At 51.0% G+C, this 7,920-nt stretch overlaps 1 long non-coding RNA gene across 1 annotated transcript; it reads right to left on the bottom strand.

The window, feature by feature from the left end:
- Nucleotides 1–1,824: 1,824 nt before the first annotated feature.
- Nucleotides 1,825–4,750, bottom strand: LOC310892013. Its single transcript, XR_014577842.1, has 2 exons — nucleotides 2,261–4,750; nucleotides 1,825–2,146 (listed from the first exon to the last, which is right to left on the bottom strand). It is a non-coding gene; the product is annotated as an uncharacterized lncRNA (long non-coding RNA).
- Between the last annotated feature and the right edge of the window lie 3,170 nt (nucleotides 4,751–7,920).

The following is a 7,920-nucleotide window of genomic DNA, read 5'->3' as shown; positions in this document are numbered from 1 at the left end:
CCGCGGGCAGAGGCAGCGAAGGTTGATGGCAGAACAGTGCTCGGTTTGAACACGGAGAGGGAAAGCGAGGGGAAGGTGGCCGAAGCCGGCCGCAGTCTCTGAGCTCTCCTCCTCCTGATTGTTTTCTCTCAAAGCCATTTCTGTGTGTGTGCGGGCACCCGGAGCCGGCAGAAGTCCCCGTGAAGTCCTTCGGCAGGACGGAGGGCTGCGTGGGCTCCAGTGAGAGAGGGAGTTAGGAGAATCTTATCAAGTAGAGATAGAGCGCTGACAGCGTTAAACTAGGATGCTACTTAGCGTCTTTGCTAACTATGGTGCATTGTGCCAATTAACTAAAGCAAGAAGCCTTGGGCCCCTTACCAAGGTCAGTCTCCTAATAAGAGAGTGAGCCTGTCTTAAGAAACTGGGAGAAACTGGTCCTGCAGATGGACAAGAGCCAAGGAGCAACTGAGTCTGTGCAAAGACAAGAGGTCAACTAGCGGTGACGAGGAAGAGTCATCAATCTTCATGCCCACGACCTCCCGTGCTGCCCAGCGCTGAATAAACATACCTACTTTACAATCTCACTGATTGTGGAGTCCCTTTTCCGCAAGTCACTAGCAGCGGTTTCTTCCGCAGAGGTTTTCCCAGAGCCGCTTCAAAGCTTCCCTCGCGGAGCTGGGGCGTCGCAGGGGGTCGTCAAAGCACGCACACACACACACACACACACACACACACACACACACAGGCGTTGTTGTCCAAACAGAAAGTATTTACAACAAATTCGACAAGCGGTTTTCCTCTGCCAGCAGCAAATGCCTGAGGGCCCCTACAGCTTCACAAATCATAGCACAAAGAGCCTAAAGTTCCTCTAAAATTTAGGGAAATGATTCAAAATAGATCTGCTAGGGGAAAACGATCACTGGCGGCAGGGTACACAATACACGCGAGTCTCAGCTCTCCTCCGCAGGGTCAGTGCCCACGCCCAAGTGCGACGCTGATGGCACCCGAACATTTGCTGTAGCAGGCAGCAGAGCCAGCAGCTCAGGGGAGCAATTTTAAAAACCAGGAGGCACTTAAACCAACCCTTAATTGACCCAGTTACTGCAGGAGAGTCCCGACTACTCGCCCTGGAGTCCTACTGTCACCAGCAAAAAGCACCAACCAAAGCTTGGGGGAACTTTGGTACAGCACAAGAGAAGGGAGTGGGGGTAGCGTAGCCGTATCGCAGAGCTGCTGCTTTTCACACCATTTTATCATCCCTGATAATTGAAAGTAAGGCCGGGTGGGCTGACCCCACCACCACCACTCCTGGCAGCATGTTTGGTCCACAACGCTAGAATAATTATTTTGCTCCCGCCCGCCCTTACAGCTTCATCATCTGAAAAGATTACAGTCAAAACAATGGCATACACAAATAAAAGTCAAGAGTTGACATAGTAACTCCGGGATTTGGGTATCAACTGTCCGAGAAATCAGAACACCCAGGCTTCACAATGTGCCCAACATCGAGCTGTGCCAAGGGGGGGCGGAAGGAAGAAGCTTTCCGTTTAAGCCTTCAGAGCATCGCTCCATCACTACGTCAATTCACAGCCACCACAGCGTGCCGATGGACATCTTTCTGTGCCAAAAGAAACAAGTGTTTTGTCCTCTTGATATCAAAGGTAGCCACCTCTACTTACGGAACCATGCACAAGACCTTAACTCTGACCAGCAGGGAAACTTAGGACAACTGAGTGCAGATCCTGCCAATTTCTACCAGTTCCAACTGTGCTTTAAGTCTCATTGCAAAGCCTCAGTTAGAAAAAGGATCACCTCAGGGTATCCAACAAGAAGAAGAGTTGTTGGTTTTTCTTTTTTTTTTTTTTTTTTTTTTTTTTTTTTTTATATACCATAGGACTATGCAGTTCAATCATCAATCATCTTGGAAAGCTCAAGGAGGAGGTCATCCTCATCCTTCCCTGGGTCCAAGTCGAGCTCGGCTTCCAGTATGCCGTCTGAGAGTTCCCAAAGTAGCATCTCTAAATCCTCGTCTACAGATACGGGCGCGTTGCCTGTGGAACTCAGCCGGCGTGTCCTTGCTTCTTCTAGCTGGGAAGAAGCTGAAGTCGAGCTTGAGAACTCCATTGGCTCCACGGATTCTGCCTGGCTTCCAAGATGTGCTTCAGGTCTTGGCAGAGCAAGGAAGAGAACAATCAGTATATGCCATTTCTTAACGGGAAATCCCTTTTCTGCAAACCGGCTCTTAAAACCGTAGCCAACCCCTCCTGCACTTCAATCTTACCCAGGGGTTGTTATTCAATTAACCCAGGGCTACATTTAGAGCCCAATATATTAGCAGGTACATTTTTCAGTTTGGGGGTTTCTCTGTGAAGCCAGAGCACCCGGAGTCTAGCAAAGATGGGAAACCAACATGGCCTCCCGGAAGCCCAGTGTCCGAGAACTACATCTCCCGGCATGCTCTGGGAAAACAATATGGACTCCCGGAAACCCGGTGGCTAAGAACTACATTTCCCAGCACTCCCCAGAAAATTGAGCCTCGCACCTTGCCGTAGGACGCCATTTTTTGCTCTGTTACATTACCGGTTTCGTGTTTATGGAGGGTTTTCCCGCCGTTTTGGGGGGTTTCCCCTCAATTTCGGGTTTTCAGCTATCCATTTCAGAGTTCTTCCCCGCAATTTTGGGGTTCCTTCCCCTAATTTGGTGCTTCGCCCCCCCCCCCACTTTTGGGGTTCCCCCTCCATTTTGGGGATTCCCCCCAATTCCAAGCCCCCCACAATTTTGGAGGCCCCCACCATCCTTTCTTGGCCTGCCACCCTAATATTAAGGTTCTTTCCCCCAATGTTGGGGTTCTCACCACATGTTTGAGGTTCCTTCCCTTAATTTGGGGCTTAGCTCCCCGGGATCTGGGGCTTTAACCCCAATTTTGGGGGTCCCCCCCAAGTTTGGGGATTCCTCCCCAGGTCTGGGGGGGGTCCACATTCAATTCTGGAATTTCACACTTCCATTTAAGTCTTCTTCCCCCCAATTTGGGGGTTCACCCACCCAATTTTGGGGGTTCCTCCCCTAATGTGGGGGGACCCGACCAATTTTGGGGGTCCCCCCCAATTGTAGAGTCCCCCACCCTCCTTTTTTGGGTTCCCCCCTAATATTAAAGAGTTCTTCCGCCCAATTTTGGGGGACCCCACAATTTGGCCGTTCCTTCCCCTAACTTTGGGCTTCAACCCTTCGATTTTGGGGGGGGCTCCCCCCCTCTTATTTTGGCCTTCCGCCCTAATATTAGGCCTAACCCCTAAGAACCTTGACCCCTAAGCCTATGGCAACCACGGATCTAACCCTAACCCCTACCCCAACAAACCCTAGAAACCCTAACCCTAAAAACCCTTGCAGCCCTAACCCGATAAAATTTACCACACTAAACCCCTGAAGACTGTTCTGGGGGGTCCACATTCAATTCTGGAATTTCACACTTCCATTTAAGTGTTCTTCCCCCCCAATATGGGGGTTCGCCCACCCAATTTTGGGGGTTCCTCCCCTAATTGGGGGGGACACAACCAATTTTGGGGGGGACACAACCAATTTTGGGGGGGACACAACCAATTTTAGAGTCCCCCACCCTCCTTTTTTGGGTTTCCCCCAATATTAAGAGCTCTTCCGCTCAATTTTGGGGGACCCCACAATTTTGACGTTCCTTCCCCTAACTTTGGGCTTCAACCCTTCGATTTTGGGTGGGCTCCTCCCCTCTTATTTTGGCCTTCCGCCCTAATATTAGGCCTAACCCCTAAGAACCTTGACCCCTAACACTATGGCAACCACGGATCTAACCCTAACCCCTACCCCAACAAACCCTAGAAACCCTAACCCTAAAAACCCTTACAGCCCTAACCCGATAAAATTTACCACACTAAACCCCTGAAGACTGTTCTGGGGGGTCCACATTCAATTCTGGAATTTCACACTTCCATTTAAGTCTTCTTCCCCCCAATTTGGGGGTTCGCCCAACCAATTTTGGGGGTTCCTCCCCTAATTGGGGGGGACACAACCAATTTTGGGGGGGACACAACCAATTTGGGGGGGGACACAACCAATTTGGGGGGGTCCCCCCAATTTTAGAGTCCCCCACCCTCCTTTTTTGGGTTTCCCCCAATATTAAGAGCTCTTCCGCCCAATTTTGGGGGACCCCACAATTTTGACGTTTCTTCCCCTAAATTGGGGCTTCGACCCTTCAATTTTGGGGGGGGGTCCCCCCTTAGTTTGGCCTTCCACCCTAATATTGGGCCTTACCCCTAAGAACCCTGACCCCTAACACTACGGCTCCCACGGATCTAACCCTAACCCCTACCCCAAAAAACCCTAGAAACCCTAACCCTAAAAACCCTTACAGTCCTAACCCGATAAAATTTACCACACTAGACCTACGCCTAAAAGCCCTAACCCTAAAAATTAAGACCCTCTAAACCCTAACCCAAAACGTAAAGATTCTCAAAGCCCTAACGCTGGAGACCCTAACCTTAAAAAAAAAAAAAATAAGACCTTAAAACCCTAACCCTAAATACCTGACCATAACTAAAACCCTAAGACCCTAACCCTAAAAACCCTAGCAACACTAAAACCACAAAATACTTTAAAACCTTAACACACTAACCCCCAAACCCTAACCCTTATAACTCCAACCCTAACAACCTTAAAATCCTAACCCTAAACCCTGGAAACCCTAACCCTGAAACCCAACCCTAGTGCCTTAGCCCTGAAACCTTAAAACCCTAACACCTTATTAGAAACACTCTGTAACCAATACCATAGGCTCAGGCAAGTATCTCAGTGAGGTAGCATTTTTATTCACGATTGCAATGGCAGGCGTCCCACAAGCCACCTACTAGTTCCATAACACAGTTTATATAATTTTTTTTTTCCTCTCGGTGACCAGGACCCTCCCCAGTTTCCCCATTGACTGGGTAATCCATGTTCACAATCTATCCAGTGCTTCACAGAAAATACACAGCTGCTGGCCTGTTACTAGTCAATTTTATTTTTTTCTTGACTGTTTTCCTCTTTGAGGTGGTAATGTTTCTTACACCGTGATTTCCACCCAATTGCTCTAAGGATTCTGGTTGTCTGCATTTTACAAGGTTGTCTGTTAAGCTTTCTTATCACTGCAAGCATATATCAATACCACCTTCCTTCCCTCTAAACGATGTAACTCTGTGCAAAAACATTTTTATTCCCACAACCTTGATCCCCTTACCCTAAAATCCTTATTCTCTTTAACCCTAACAACTCTAACCACAACCCTAACCCTTCATATCAACCCCCCGACGCTAATGACACTGACTAATGATCCAAACCCCAAACCCCAGGCAACCAACAAAGAAACAGACACAAAGCTGAAAACTACAAAAAAGGCAAAACCCTGGATACAGACCCCAAATCACAAACACGCTACCAAAATGCTACAGAAAAGCCCCAGACGCAGGCCCCAAGCACTACAGCTAGGCCCCAGAAGCTCTAGACACATCCCAAAGCCAAAATGCGATCCCCAAACACTACAGAAAAGCCCCCAAACACCAGACACAGGCTGCAGAAGTCTACAAGCAGGCCCCAGCCACACCCGGATGCAGACCCCAACTGTCCACAAGCAGCTCCCAACCCACCCCCCCCATGAACTGGACCCCCCACCACCACCACCCAGATGCATGCCCCAGGCCCCAGGCCTCAGCCCCAGCCCCCACACCCCAGACTCAGGCCCCAAAGGTGTACAACCAGCTCCCAACTGCCCCCCTCAAAGGGAGGCCCCAAAGCCTGCCAGAGGACCCTAGAGCGTACAAGCAGCTCCCAACCCCCCCGGCACAGGCCCCAACCCCCCCCCGGACACAGGCCCCAAAGGTGTACAAGCAACTCCCCATCCTCCCCAGAGGCACGCCCCAAAGGTGTACAAACAGCCCCAACCCCCCAAGACCCAGACCCCTACAGCGTAGAAGCAGCTCCCAACCCCATGCCCCCAAGGCACATGCCTCAACCCCTCCCCCAAGGCAGGCGCTAACAGTGTACAAGCAGCTCCCACCCCCCCCCAGACGCAGGCCCCAAAGGTGTACAAGCAGGCCCCTACAGTATACAAGCAGCTCACAACCACCCCCCCCAAAGGCAGGCCCCAACCCCCTCCAGATGCAAGCCCGAAAGGTTAAAACCAACTCCAACCCCCCAACCCCCCCCGCCCCACGCAGACGCAGGCCCCAAAGGTGTACAAGCAGTTCCCAACCCCTCCAAGGCAGGCCCCAAAAGTGTACAGGCAGGCCCCTACAGTGTAGAAACGCTCCAACCCCCCCCGCTTCCACCTCGAGGGAGGCCCTCCCCCCCCAGTATACACGAAGCTCCCAACCCCCTCTCAGAGGAATGCCTAAAAAAGTATACAAGCATCTCCTAACACCCCCCCACCCCCCCCCCCAAAAAAAGAGGCAGTCCCCAAAGGTGTACAAGCAGGCCCTCAAATCCCTTAGGTGTACAAGCAGGCCCTTCAAATCCCTTAGCCCCTGCGCCAGCTTTATTGGCGAGCAGCGAGGCTGGGGGGGGAGGGGGGCAAGACAGCCTTAAATAAAATACAAATATAAAAAGTGTTATAAATGGCTGTTATAAATCCAAATAGGATTACAATCAAAGTTTACAATTTATTAAACGAATAGAGGCAAGCAAGCAGCGCTGGGTGCGCCGGGAGTCTCTGCTCCCCCAGGACGCACGCCTGTTACGTAAGGCAGCTGGTTTTGATGCTCCCAGGCTAATACATATTCATTACTACTTCGAGAAGAGGCAGGGTTATTAGAATTGGTTTCCGGAATCCGAAACCCCTCCCAGGGGCGCCTGCGTACCAGTCTCTGGTGGTCTCTCGGGGCTTGCTCGGGCTGAATGCTGGTTGTTCCTCTCAGGCTTTTGTCCTTCAATTGTCCTTCAGCTCCCCCTTCCTCCTCGTTTGGGAGCCTCTGCGCCGGATTTCAGAAACTCTAGCAACATCCCCTGCAGTAGTCAGCACTTTTCCCTAAAAACCCCTTTGTTCTCTTATCACCTAGACCCGGGCCTCGATGTTAACCCTTCAAATCCCTTAGTGACACGAATTGCTGGACCATTCCTTACAAAAGGAAGGATAAAATATGTAGAGGAGCAATGGCACACGCGAAAGCCCAGCGCCGCGGGCAGAGGCAGCGAAGGTTGATGGCAGAACAGTGCTCGGTTTGAACACGGAGAGGGAAAGCGAGGGGAAGGTGGCCGAAGCCGGCCGCAGTCTCTGAGCTCTCCTCCTCCTGATTGTTTTCTCTCAAAGCCATTTCTGTGTGTGTGCGGGCACCCGGAGCCGGCAGAAGTCCCCGTGAAGTCCTTCGGCAGGACGGAGGGCTGCGTGGGCTCCAGTGAGAGAGGGAGTTAGGAGAATCTTATCAAGTAGAGATAGAGCGCTGACAGCGTTAAACTAGGATGCTACTTAGCGTCTTTGCTAACTATGGTGCATTGTGCCAATTAACTAAAGCAAGAAGCCTTGGGCCCCTTACCAAGGTCAGTCTCCTAATAAGAGAGTGAGCCTGTCTTAAGAAACTGGGAGAAACTGGTCCTGCAGATGGACAAGAGCCAAGGAGCAACTGAGTCTGTGCAAAGACAAGAGGTCAACTAGCGGTGACGAGGAAGAGTCATCAATCTTCATGCCCACGACCTCCCGTGCTGCCCAGCGCTGAATAAACATACCTACTTTACAATCTCACTGATTGTGGAGTCCCTTTTCCGCAAGTCACTAGCAGCGGTTTCTTCCGCAGAGGTTTTCCCAGAGCCGCTTCAAAGCTTCCCTCGCGGAGCTGGGGCGTCGCAGGGGGTCGTCAAAGCACGCACACACACACACACACACACACACACACACACACACAGGCGTTGTTGTCCAAACAGAAAGTATTTACAACAAATTCGACAAGC

Source organism: Anser anser, assembly GCF_964211835.1.
Source record: "Anser anser genome assembly, contig: HAP1_SCAFFOLD_555, whole genome shotgun sequence".
NCBI lineage: Eukaryota > Metazoa > Chordata > Aves > Anseriformes > Anatidae > Anser > Anser anser.
The sequence above is the reverse complement of the archived record's forward strand: the minus strand, read 5'-3'. Positions and strand labels throughout refer to the sequence as shown.